The sequence below is a fragment of the Coregonus clupeaformis genome, unplaced genomic scaffold, assembly GCF_020615455.1.
Source record: "Coregonus clupeaformis isolate EN_2021a unplaced genomic scaffold, ASM2061545v1 scaf0925, whole genome shotgun sequence".
Classification (NCBI taxonomy): Eukaryota; Metazoa; Chordata; class Actinopteri; order Salmoniformes; family Salmonidae; genus Coregonus; species Coregonus clupeaformis.
In genome coordinates, this window is record NW_025534379.1 from 109,462 (window position 1) to 123,888 (window position 14,427).

A 14,427-nucleotide genomic window follows, 5' to 3' on the forward strand; every position below is an offset into this window, starting at 1 on the left:
TTTAATTCAGAGTTCTTCTGCTTTAAGTCTGCAGAAGTTTTCTCTAGTTCAGAGTTCTTCTGCTTTAAGTCTGCAGAAGTTTTCTCTAGTTCAGAGTTCTTATTTCCCTCATTAAATTGCAAATCAATTTATAACATTTTTGAAATGCTTTTTTCTGGATTTTTTTGTTGCTATTCTGTCTCTCACTGTTCAAATAAACCTACCATTAAAATTATAGACTGATAATTTCTTTGTCAGTGGGCAAACGTACAAAATCAGCAGGGGATCAAATACTTTTTTCCCTCACTGTACCATTAAAATTATAGACTGATCATATCTTTGTCAGTGGGCAAATGTACAAAATCAGCAGGGTATCAAATACTTTTTCCCTCACTGTACATACATACAGTACATATCCTTTTAAAAAATTATATTCCCCTTTATTACTTTCCAACCCCTTCCCTAATTGGAGTAAACTAGTGAACAACAATGCTTAGGCCTCTACTTCCAGCTTATACTTACTATATACATTTTTTGGACACAGTCAATTTTACAATAATTATATTTTGTTTGTTTTTGCTCCTTAACTTCCTCTACCCTCAACCTCTCCGATCATTTTCATGATGTCCATCCGGTTTGCTTCTATATGCCATATCTTTCTAACTGTGCTCTTTCCCAAAAGCTCCCAACCTACAACCTATATACTTATTATGGACACAGTATGCTTACATTATTAGCTATCTTGTTATTATTTGTTGTTAGTTGTTATTAGTCCCATCCTTCAACTCCATTCAATACCTCCCATCTATCTCTTAACACCATCCATATAGGATTTCTATTTGCCATATATTTTTCTACTGTACTGTGATGTTTTACAAAAGTTCTGAACCTTTCTATTAATTAATATTATTACTATATTGTATTTTATGTAAAATATCAGTATTTATAAGTAAACAATTTATATTGTAAAATTATGTAAATTCTACAGGTTACCCTACATTTATGCAGGAGGTACCCGAAGTAATTGATGTGGATCAAGAAGCAGCACCACAAAGAGAAGTGATTGTTATAGAGGATAACGAGTTTGAGGAACAACAGACAGAAGCTGTATCTTTACTCAGTCACTCGCCATCAAGATATTTTAGACGTGAGTCAACATTTAAATGGGTAATAATCTTTATATAATAAGCAATAAACAAAAGGTGTACTATGTTTTAAAAACCTAATCTTGTGTTTACAGCTGACTCTCCATGTAGAAGCGTGTACAGCCTTTCAACCCAGGCATTATGGACTCCTCCGTTGAATGACTGCTTGAATGATTGTGAAAACGACGTTCTCCTCTCTTTCTGTACAGCAGGCTTTGACATAGACGAAACTCAAACCAACCCAAGAACAGAGGGATTGTCATACCTAGACACGTCTCCAACCCCCCCGAGGCGTTCAGTATATAATAGGGCACCGACACTATTTCAAAGTCCAGCACGGCTCCACAGACACATAGTTCAAGTTGACAGAATGGCTTCACCTTTGACCGAGGAGAACGATTGGTCTGAAAAGGACTGGATTGAAGAACATGCTCTTTATGGATATGGCCTGTTTTATTATAGATATAACTTTTAATGACTATGTTAAAAACAATATTATGATTATTATTTTTGTAAAAAGACTCAGACTCAGACAATGGACAACGGGAAGAAAACACGCCTTCCATGACTCCACAGAAAAACAGGTTTAGTCAACAAACAGACAGCTATTTCCCTGTAACCCAAGTCCGAACAGTGAGAAACAGAAACAGTGAGTTAGGATATATTGATATGTTAACACATAATAAATTAACTGTTTAAAAAAGCATTATATATTTTTGTTATTATTTTAAAAATTAAATATTTGTTTTTATGTATTCTTATAATTTATTTATTATTATTATTATTATTATTTTAATACACTATTTCTTATATATTTTATTCTATTGTGTTTTGGGGCTCCTCCAAGGCCTATACAAGCATAGCAGACCCAATACAACAAGAGGAAGAGGAGGAAGAGGAGGAAGATGAGGAAGAGGAGGAAGAGGAGGAAGAGGAGGAAGAGGAGGAAGAGGAGGAAGAGGAGGAAGATGATGATGATGATGATGATGATGATGATTAAACTGATTACTGCATCTAAACAGTTCCATACATTCAATGATGATAATGTTGAAGATGATGTGTTGATGTATGATGAGGATGATGTGTTGATGTATGATGAGGATGATGTGTTGAGGTATGATGAGGATGATGTGTTGAGCTATGATGAGGATGATGTGTTGATGTATGATGAGGATGATGTGTTGAGGTATGATGAGGATGATGTGTTGAGCTATGATGAGGATGATGTGTTGATGTATGATGAGGATGATGTGTTGAGGTATGATGAGGATGATGTGTTGAGCTATAATGAGGATGATGTGTTGAGGTATGATGAGGATGATGTGTTGATGAGGATGATGTGTTGAGGTATGATGCGGCTAATCAGCTTGATACAATACATTCTGAGGTAGAGCCAATACTGATTGAGGACAGCGTCAGAGGGAACGAGGATCAGGATATAGATCTTCAAGATAGGTTTCTCACAGTCTTTTACAGGGCTCTGAAAGCCAGAGAGGTCCAGTTACACAAACATATGGTTGCTTTGCTAAAACGTCAGTACATCCAAGACATAGCCATCTGTAAGAAAAACACGTCAAATTTGATAAGCAGCAATCTGAATAACAAACGCCCAAACAAACGATATATAGCCGTATGTAACATGGATACTTCTAGAATACCCCTAGAACTAAGCTCATTAATCAAACAAATGAAGGATCTAGGACCAACCCCTACACAACAACACACACCTCCTTTAACTCATGCAAATGAGGACACATTATCACAGGTATTCCCAGAACTTAGCTCCTTAATTAAACAAATTAACGAGCTAACCCCAACCTTAAATTAGACAACCCCCAACCTCACGTATATGGTGTCCTACACTGCCCTATCTGTAAAGGGTCTTTAAAAGCAGAGACCCAGAAGTGGCTCAAGAATTGGAACATGAGTCCTACCTTCAACCATCTGATGAAGATGAACATTCAGAGAAATGTGTGTTTATGACTTTGAGAGTAATCAGCAATCAGGGTTTCATCTGCCTATTTCTGTATCTACCAGGACTTTCAAGGGTGAAAAGTGGTCGGGCAGAGGACCCCAATGGTGAACTACTCTTTCTGAAACGTTTCTGAAAACCCCAGTACAAAAGCCTTGTGATCATTCAGATCAAGAAAGAGCCCTGACTGGTGTATTTGTGTATGGTCGCAGTTGTAAATGAGAACTTGTTCTCAACTAGCTTACCTGGTTAAATAAAGGTGAAATAAAAAAATAAAATGGGTCACCTTTGAATTCTCTAAGGCTATAGAGAAGGGGTATCGTGTGGCCAAAGTCTTTGAAGTGTGGAACTTTCCCAGGAAATCAGACACTCTTTTTAAAGAGTACATCAAGACCTTCTTGAGAGGCAAGCAAATGGCTTCAGGGTTTCCTGCATCAGTCACTGATCAAGAGAGCAAAGACAGATACATTCAGGACTATCATGAAAAAGAGGGCATACATTTACATTTTACATTTACGTCATTTTAGAAGACGCTCTTATCCAGAGCGACTTACAGTTAGTGAGTGCATACATTATATATATTTTTTTATACCCCCCGTGGGGTACTCGGGAGGCATACGTCTTGACCCTGACAGAATAGAGGTCAACAAAGCCAAAATAAAGGTGTGCAAGCTTTTCTTGAACAGTTTGGGGGGCATATTTGCCCAGAGAAGCAACATGTTAACAACATCTATCATTAAAGATCCCGAAGAATTTATGGGATTGGTTTTTTCAGACCAATCTGACATTTCAAATGTTTTGTTCTTGAATCAAGACAAAGCTCTGGTGTAATGGAGACGTAACAAGAAGTGGGTTCTACCCCCGAGTAATGGAAACGTGTTTCTTGCAGCTTTTACCACGGCCTATGGGCGACTTGAACTACACACCCTCATGGAGCACCTGCAGAGTCGGGTTCTTTACCATGACACAGACTCTGGGGTCTATGGAAGCAAACCTGGTGATTGGAACCCCCCCCTCTCTTAGCAACTATCTGGGAGGTTTAACGAGTGAACTGGAAGATGGTGACCATATCATAGAGTGGTCATCCTGTGGACCCAAACGCTATGCTTTTAGGACTAAAAACAATCACGTAGTGTTGAAAGCCAAAGGCGTGACACAAAACTATGAAAATTCCCTGCGTGTAAATTTGGAATCAATCACACGCTTAGTCGAGGGTTTTATAAACGACCGAAATAGTGTTTTAGAAATGTTGAAACTCCTACAAAAAGATTGTTAGGGATTAAAAGGGGTTCCATCTACGTAATGCCCCACTTACTAAAAGATTCCGGGTCGTCTGTGACAAGAGATGACTTTTACCTGACGGGACCACTTTACCCTTTGGTTACTGACTTTATGTTACAATCCTTGTGTGTCTTAACACTGAAGATACAATGGATGCTGTAGAAGGTTTTCATCCTAGGTTGCAACTACCATTTTCAGCCTTAATCGCAGGACCATCCAATAGCGGTAAAACTTGTTTTGTTCAAAAACCCTAGAGACAAACTACAAATAAACATTCTAGCCGAAATCCTACTTTATGGAAAGCAATGAGGACGCCACCAAAGCTCTGTTTTCTTATTTAATCGTGGATTTAAAATCGGTTGAACACAGAGTGTGATGGCCAATAAAATGTACTTAGTACCTAAACAAGATTTGGACAGACGTTGTTATGGAAACAGGTTTCCTGTATGTGTGTTTGTTTTCCCTCTCCTTCAGCCCTAATCACAGGTGTCCCTTGTTTTCCTGATTGGTGGTCGTTGGGGTGTCCCACCTGTCCGACATCCGTTCGTCTGCTGATTGCTGAGGTGGACCAATCAGTGGACGTTCCTCAGGATTGCCCCACCTGTTTCTGGTTTTTCCCTGGTTTTAAAAGCCAGTCAGTTGTGTTTTCTGACAGAGACTCTCTTTCTCTGTGAGTATGGCAACTGGGGTGTCTTGGTTTTTGTGTACTCACGCCTTTGTTGTCTAGTCCATATTGGACCTATGTTGTTTGCTGTCTAATCCATATTGGACCTATGTTGTTTGCTGTCTAGTCCATATTGGACCTATGTTGTTTGCTGTCTAGTCCATATTGGACCTATGTTGTTTGCTGTCTAGTCCATATTGGACCTATGTTGTTTGCTGTCTAGTCCATATTGGACCTATGTTGTTTGTTGTTTGCTGTCTAGTCCATATTGGACCTATGTTGTTTGCTGTCTAGTCCATATTGGACCTATGTTGTTTGTTTGTTCCTGGGGAAAGGTGGGTTTATCAGGTGGCCCTTGGGCCTACACTACCCGTAGGACAACCTTGTCTAAACACACTAGTTAGACCTGAAGGGACCACCCACTGTATTTTTGTATGGTTAGCAGTAAGCTTAGCGGTTCTTGAGACAGGCAAGATCAGTTTAGGGGTTTTTGACTTTATTGTTTCATTCCTTGGGTCCAGCTCAGCCCCTTTTTCTCCAAACCGTTTACCGTGTGTTTTATAATAAACATTGTGTTTGACCGTAACATTTGTTTTGTCGCTGTATTTTGTTCTCACTGTTCCTTGTCAATATTCTAATTCGCATTAGTTATGTTATGGGACTCTGTTCCATCCACCCTAGACTGTTAAAGCCACGGGGTTCGTAACACTCAGGCAGAAACCGGAATGTTCTATTCTGGCCAGGCCCATCTTTTCAAAGAAAACACCATTTAATTATATCTCTATTTGAACGAATTAGGTAGTTTTGTTGTGATCAACCAGGAAATCCTAACAATTCAGGTAAATAATGCCACAGTCAGGCAGAAAAGTCTGAATGTTCTATCATAAAGTGAGTCCAATTAGTTTCCCTGGCTGATATTGCTTCTACATAGAAATACTATGAGAGTTAATGAATAGATGCCATTCACTGCTATAAACCTGTCTCCAATATAATCAGCTAGTTTCCACAGACCCACCGCGGACCTTCGCGTGTAAAGGCCCTTTTATGGTCTGTTTTGGCAACGAGCCCAGATGATCCCAATAATGTAGGTTGCCTAGTAACCGATGCCCTCCTCTGGTATGTTCTATTGTGAACTGTCTGGGACTCCATGTTGTTTCTCTGTTTACTACTCAAACATATTTCACTGCTTAAGTCTAAAACGAAATGAACTGCAAATATATTAGCGTAACTAGACTACACAGAACATGGCGGACCAACTGTAAAATGAGAGTCTTTTTATGGTATTAAAACGTGTCTCAGTCCAACATGCCTAGCTCTGCCCACTGGGGCCTGGTTGACGGAGCGCTCTCTGAAAGAAGTCCTCGTATCGTCGTATTCCACCGGATAGAGTTGTCTCATCACACCGGCAGTAGCAGTTCTGTCTCCTCATATTGATCCGTCATCAAGTAGCGTGTCCCCTTCACTGGATTAGGACGCGCTGTTTGAGAGCGTTGCTCTGAAAGTGCTGCTGCTGTTGTCGGTGCTCTCCCCCCGACATGCCCGCTCCAAATAGGGCATTTATCTTTTAATGCAGTCATCTCGCTTTTCATTTCAAGCGTCTTTTTTATCCTTCGCTTGCTTGTAACAATTTCAAAGACATTGGCAACGTTGTATTTGTAGTCCAACTTCGTTGTGAAGTTATCGGCGGTCACAGAGAGACAGATAAAACATGTAGATTTTTTGTTTAGTGGAGGTCTTCTGTGCATGAAGAGACGCAGTAGTGAAACAACGCATCTAACGACGCACTTGGCTGTTCTACGAGTGGTCTGAGGCAGTCGGTAAATAATGAGCGTTTTCAAGTACACTTGAACTTTAGTAACAATGGTTTTTTGGGAAACAGCTCGGAGATTTAACAATGCTCCTACAAAGGTTCTACTGATAAACTTAGCCTTAAGATGCTTTTTGGGAAACCGGGCCCAGATGGTCTCCGTAGGAAATGTTGTGAAAATTATTGGGCTTAGGCTACATGCCCTGTTATTTAGACTGAAAACCGATTTGTAGGTGATCAGTCCTGCTACTGATAGCCAATGGGAACTGATCTGAACAGGTTTAGGCTGGTCATCCAGGATATGTAGGCCATATCTGAAGTACAGTACCAGTCAAAAGTTTGGACACACCTACTCATTCCAGGGTTTTTCTTTCTTTTTTTTTACATTACATTTTTTACATAGGGTCCAGAGTTTTACTGGTTAGGTTAACAGATAAGGAAAAACTCTGGGCCCCAGGAGGTAAATGGCCACCCTACTCTGGGACCTATGGTGCCACCAGTCTGGTGCAGTTGCCAGTTATCATCAGGTATGTGGATGATCAGGCCGTTATTCAGGAATGTTTCTTGGGCTACTTTGATGTGTCAAGTGGGCGAGATGCGAACTCTGTGTTTAACTTCACGGAGAAACTTGTTGTTTAAACCTGTGAGTGCGCAGCTGTAATGGAATGTATCTGCTATGTGTATTTCCAGCTAAGTCCCCTCCTGTTCCCTGATTAAGAGGTGATGACCACTCCACTCTACTACCATTGTCAACTCTGTCCTGACATGAACTGAAGCCACGTCTCATGTACCCGCTCATCCACTGGCACATTGAAATGTTTCCTCTGCAAGCACTGTGAGTACCCCTATCAATTTTCTCTCGTTACTGCATGTAGAGTCAATCACATACAGAAACACAATGACATTATTACACATCAATGATTTTACTCCTTGCTTGGACTATCTCCTTCTCAGCTCTTTGGTCTAACTGTGTAGTGTGTTGTGTTGTTGTTTTTTGTCTTCCCAGTCAATTCCTGTCCTGCACTGAAGTCAAGCCTCTGAACACCTCAACACATGCCTCATACCCTCATCCAATCACTGCTGTGATCCCTTCCCAACACTGTGGAAGCAGCCCTCTCATCCAATCACTGCTGTGATCCCTTCCCAACACTGTGGAAGCAGCCCTCTCATCCAATCACTGCTGTGATCCCTTCCCAACACTGTGGAAGTAGCCCTCTCATTCAATCACTGCTGTGATCCCTTCCCAACAATGTGGGAAGTAGCCCTCTCATTCCCATTCCCATAATATTGTACTATAAATGTCTTTATTAAATGCTTTAGGTTAAAATAATTACTCTTTGACGATTTTTGAAACACACTTTGACATCTCCGATGCGTTCCGCGCCTATACCGTGGGTTTCCCATCCTCCTTGATTTTTCAAGTCACCAGCCTCTGCTGCTTTGTTACCAGTACAGTAGAGGAAAGACCCTTCTTCTTGGATAGACAGTAGTATGAATACCTGTGTTACCAGTACAGTAGAGGAAAGACCCTTCTTCTTGGATAGACAGTAGTATGAATACCTGTGTTACCAGTACAGTAGAGGAAAGAATCTTCTTCTTGGATAGACAGTAGTATGAATACCTGTGTTACCAGTACAATAGCGGAAAGACTCTTCTTCTTGGATAGACAGTAGTATGAATACCTGTGTTACCAGTACAGTAGAGGAAAGACTCATCTTCTTGGATAGACAGTAGTATGAATACCTGTGTTACCAGTACAGTAGAGGAAAGACCCTTCTTCTTGGATAGACAGTAGTATGAATACCTGTGTTACCAGTACAGTAGAGGAAAGACCCTTCTTCTTGGATAGACAGTAGTATGAATACCTGTGTTACCAGTACAGTAGAGGAAAGACTCTTCTTCTTGGATAGACAGTAGTATGAATACCTGTGTTACCAGTACAGTAGAGGAAAGACCCTTCTTCTTGGATAGACAGTAGTATGAATACCTGTGTTACCAGTACAGTAGAGGAAAGACTCTTCTTCTTCACACACCCCAGCAGCAGTGGATGCAGTAAATGACATCTCCCTGACCATGGCCCCTGATTGCTCAGTTTGGCCAGCTCTAGGAAGAGTCTTGGTGGTTCCAAACTTCTTCCATTTAAGAATGATTAAGGCCACTGTGTTCTTGGGGACCTTCAATGCTGCAAAAATGTTTTGGTACCCTTCCCCAGATCTGTGCCTCGACACAATCCTGTCTCGGAGCTCTACGGACAATTCCTTCGACCTCATGGCTTGGTTTTGCTCTGACATGCACTATCAACTGTGGGACCTTAAATAGACTTGTGTGTGCCTTTCCAAATCATGTCCAATCAATTGAATTTACCACATGTGGACTCCAATCAAGTTGTAAAGACATCTCAAGGATGATCAATGGGAACAGGATGCACCTGAGCTCAATTTCGAGTCTCATAGCAAAGGGTCTGAATGCTTATGTAAATAAGCCATTTCAGTTTTTTTGTTTTAATACATTTGCAAAAATCTCTAAAAACCTGTTTTCGCTTCATCATTATGGGGTATTGTGTGTAGATTGATGAGGATTTTAAAGTTACTTAATCCATTTTTGAATAAGGCTGTAACGTAACAAAATGTGGAAAAAAGGAAGGGGTCTGAATACTTTCCGAATGCACTGTATATGGGAAATGCCATTTGGAAGATATATTCTTGTTTTACTGAACCATCACAATAATAAATATAATGTTAGACCACACATTTTGGACATGCTTGGACATTGTCCCAGGTCATTGAGAACGTTCCGTACATCACAGTTTCCTCCTGTGAATAGGCCAGTCTCCTCTTAAATATCTTAGTCTGGAATTAACATTGACATTACTGACATACACGTAATAACCACTCATTGTACTCATAAATAAGGTAGCCTGTGTAATCACCTTGAAATAACAGAATTATGAAATAGGCTGAATCAAAATTGTGTTTACACATGTTTAAGACTCACACTTACCTCAGCCTGTTTCTTCCACTTCATGATCTGGGTATCATTGCCGACCCTCAACCTGTTAACATGTCCTCTAGTGGCATCAGAACATAGGCAGATGGCCATGGAGTTCAGAGTGAAGAATATCTTCTCACAGCATCCTCCCCTCCACAGCTCCATCTCCAGGCATGTTGGTACAAACTTCATTATATTTTGCCTGCTGGTGAACAAGGCCATTGACAGCACCATCCATGTCCCTCTGTCAAGGAGGTCCTGCTTCTTACGTTGAAAGTCGTCTCTGAAAAGAGGAGACATTAGAAGGTTTCTTCTCTTAGTTTAGTCTTTTGTCCTTGACAAGGCTTACATGATAGAGGCGTACTTACTTTACTAAGTTACTTGTAGAAACGGTACAACTATATACAACATGTCAATTGTGAAATGATTGATATTGGACATCTAGTGTGAACATGATATTGGGTTAATCCTCACATTGTGGTGATTTCTCTACCTTTGATGAGGTCTACTTTGAGGTTTCTGGCCTGGGGGAAGGGTTGCCCTCTAACAGGTGGTCATCAAAGGTGCCTTCTCCTCTGCCCCACGCCAGAGTCTCACTCCAGGAAAAGGTCTGAAAGAACTCTGTCTCCACCGGTTGGGACAAGGGACCATCTTTTCCTGCACTAACTCCTTTCTCTGAAAGTACATAGAAATCACACAAACCTATGATCCTACATTGTAGATGTATGGTAATGCATATCAACTGAATTATAATCTCAAGTCTAAAAAACAATCACTCTTATCACATACTTCTACTACCTTCCCTCTTGATGATGTCCTCTTTGTACTTCTTCACGTGTGACCTCATAAACAAAGCATGGAGGTATTGATGGCAATCCAGGTAATATCTGGCCCTGGCACGGGGACCAGACCCATAGACTGGAGGTGTCCTCTTCACCTCGGGAACAGGGGACTTTGTTGGTCTTCCAGACAATCTCACCTTCTTCTCCTTAGCTGGTGTAACAGCCAATCTCACCTTCTTCTCCTTAGCTGGTGTAACAGCCAATCTCACCTTCTTCACCTTAGCTGGTGTAACAGCCAATCTCACCTTCTTCTCCTTAGCTGGTGTAACAGCCAATATCACCTTCTTCACCTTAGCTGGTGTAACAGCCAGTCTCACCTTCTTCACCTTAGCTGGTGTAACAGCCAATCTCACCTTCTTCACCTTAGCTGGTGTAACAGCCAATCTCACCTTCTTCTCCTTAGCTGGTGTAACAGCAAATCTCACCTTCTTCTCCTTATCTGGTGTAGCAGCCAATCTCACCTTCTTCTCCTTAGGTGGTGTAACAGCCAATCTCACCTTCTTCTCCTTAGCTGGTGTAACAGCCAATATAACCTTGTTCACCTTAGCTGGTGTAACAGCCAATCTCACCTTCTTCACCTTAGCTGGTGTAACAGCCAATCTCACCTTCTTCTCCTTAGCTGGTGTAACAGCCAATCTCACCTTCTTCTCCTTAGCTGGTGTTTCAGCCAATCTCACCTTCTTCTCCTTAGCTGGTGTTCCAGCCAATCTCACCTTCTTCACCTTAGCTGGTGTAACAGCCAATCTCACCTTCTTCACCTTAGCTGGTGTTCCAGCCAATCTCACCTTCTTCTCCTTAGCTGGTGTTCCAGCCAATCTCACCTTCTTCTCCTTAGCTGGTGTAACAGCCAATCTCACCTTCTTCTCCTTAGCTGGTGTAACAGCCAATCTCAGCTTCTTCACCTTAGCTGGTGTAACAGCCAATCTCACCTTCTTCTCCTTATCTGGTGTAACAGACAATCCCACCTTCTTCTCCTTAGCTGGTGTAACAGCCAATCTCACCTTCTCCTCCTTAGCTGGTGTAACAGCCAATCTCACCTTCTTCTCCTTAGCTGGTGTAACAGCCAATCTTACCTTCTTCTCCTTAGCTGGTGTAACAGCCAATCTCACCTTCTTCACCTTAGCTGGTGTAACAGCCAATATCACCTTCTTCTCCTTAGCTGGTGTTACAGCCAATCTCACCTTCTTCTCCTTAGCTGGTGTAACAGCCAATCTCACCTTCTTCACCTTAGCTGGTGTAACAGCCAATCTCACCTTCTTCTCCTTAGCTGGTGTAACAGCCAATCTCTATGGGTCTTGGTTCTTAGTGTGGCCATCAGCGGCGACAGAAATACGTTAGGCCAGGGTCTGGCAGTAGGAGGACTGGTCAGGGACAAAACACTTGTCTATTGTACCCTCTCTGCCTTTAACTCATTCTAAACTACAACCTAGATATTAATTCTCAGACATATTGTCCTCACAACTGTCTGTCTCTCCCTATCTCGCATTGTGTGTGTGTGTGTGTGTGTGTGTGTGTGTGTGTGTGTGTGTGTGTGTATATAGTAAATGCTATATATCTATTATATGGTTATATATTGATAATTATATATTATATTTATATAAATGACGGTAGTGTGTATATATATATATATATATATAATAATGTAAAACTAGCAGTGTGAATGTTAAAACAATAAATGTTATAGAATAAGAGTTTACTGAAAATAATAAGTAATTAAGTGAATAATGGAACAAATGTAGTGAATGTGTCTGTTTGTAAATGAAACCTAGGCTATACAATTATTGTAATATGTAAAATAAACATATCTTTCTATGATTTATCTTTCCTGGTTGTTATTTCTCAGTGTCTCAGGACAGAAAATTTGCCAAGTCAATAAAGTTATGCGCCACATTTTGTGTTTACTGACGCCTGTAATGATCTGCGAAATGTTGATTGGTTGACACAGCATCTGTAGATTGTGTGATTTGATTGGACATTGAGTGTTTGGAGACCTAGGCCTACGTCGTTGGATATTCAATTGACACATGCGCTGAGTTTCCACCTTCGAGAAGGTTGCAAGCCACAGCACAGTTGATTAAGACGGGAAGATTTCTAGCTAAGGTGACGATAGAGTCCCCTGGTGCAAACCAGGATTACGGTGGAAGTCACTTTAGACAAAGATTCGGATGGAGAGCCTCGTAAATGGCGTCCCTTGAGAAAGCAAGAACAAGATGTATGTCAGGAGAAGTGCAGTATTATCACAAGGAGACGTATACTTGGAATACGGAGGAGGAATGGAGGGAAAAAGAGAGGCAGAGGAGGTCTAAGAGAGAGAGGGAAGAAGATTGTGAGCTTGAGTCGGTTAAAAATGGCGGGAAAAGGGAGAAGGTTTGTTAAAGAAGAATGGTAGAAAATGTAAGCAGAGTGAGCTGCTCAATCAGGAAACTAATAGGATCACATACTAGACCTGGGTTCAAATAGTATTTGTTTTCCGTCAAACACTTTGAGCATTTGATTACATTTTTGAGTGTTTGCACTTTTGGCAATATTCCATTGGTTTCATTGTGCCAGGCAAGCTCAATCAAGCCCAGCTAAGGCATTTGTAAGAAAACAAATCCTATTTGAACCCAGGTCTACATTATACACACCCATGTGTGAGTAAACTACAAAGAACAGACAATCCAAGGTTCCAGTGGAAAGATGTACATAGTGTTTGCTGTTGAATGTTTATTTAGTACATAGTGGGGTTGAGTTGCTTTGTTGAGCTCAGTTCATTGTTAAAGCACCTTTAGTACATAGTGGGGTTGAGTTGCTTTGTTGAGCTCAGTTCATTGTTAAAGCACCTTTAGTACATAGTGGGGTTGAGTTGCTTTGTTGAGCTCAGTTCATTGTTAAAGCACCTTTAGTACATAGTGGGGTTGAGTTGCTTTGTTGAGCTCAGTTCATTGTTAGAGCGCTTGTTGTTTTCATACTTTCTCCTCTGTGCCAAAGAGATAAAGCTGTGAAATCAGCGTTTAGGGAAAAAGCCAACATTTTAAAAACCTTTTAAATGTTTATTTTGCTTTACTATAGAGTAGTGTCAACTCCTAGCTTGTCATTGTCAAGTCAAACATGACAATTCCATAAAGAGTTGGCAAGAAAGCAAGAACAGACTGGCCATCAGGCTAGTCATCTCCTTCAGACAAAGTTAATTCATAAACAACAACAGGTTTCTTGATGAAGGAAAATGGGGATATGTTTAGGATCCAACAAATTATAATTGTGTTAATGAACGAATGAGCATTACTGTTTTAAATCTTTGTGATACGCCAAATACAACTACTGTATTGTCTACTAGGATTCTGAAATGTAAATGGTGTTTTGTCTCTGCCGTTCTTCTACTGTATAGCCGGGTTGTTAGTGATGTGTTATTAAATGATTTTAACAATACTAGTTACGTGGGTCTTGTACGTGTGCCCTTTCTGTACAAAGACAATTTTGCAGCAAAAAAAACAACCCAAAAATGTTTAGATAAATATAAACCCTTGAAATAATAATTAATTTGTTCACTCCAAACTGTCCTGAATGACAAATCTGCAGTACTGATCTTGACCACAAGGGGGGGCTGTAACGCAGAGGAACTTTTGTGAGACAGTCGTGATTCCATAAAGTGTGTGTGTGTGACATTCCTACAGATTTGTGTGTGTTTGTGTTACACTCTAGACGTGACATTGTTTACGATGCTGACAGATGGATCTATAATGAGGTAGAGAATATATATCTAGTTGAAC

At 40.7% G+C, this 14,427-nt stretch overlaps 1 long non-coding RNA gene across 2 annotated transcripts; it reads right to left on the bottom strand.

The window, feature by feature from the left end:
* Positions 1-9,600: 9,600 nt before the first annotated feature.
* On the bottom strand, positions 9,601-10,366 carry LOC121559127. Of its 2 annotated transcripts, none has more exons than XR_006659208.1 (3): positions 10,330-10,366; positions 9,849-10,119; positions 9,601-9,697 (listed from the first exon to the last, which is right to left on the bottom strand). It is a non-coding gene; the product is annotated as an uncharacterized LOC121559127 (long non-coding RNA). The 2 variants fall into 2 exon arrangements; XR_006659209.1 differs by having other exon boundaries at positions 10,311-10,356.
* Between the last annotated feature and the right edge of the window lie 4,061 nt (positions 10,367-14,427).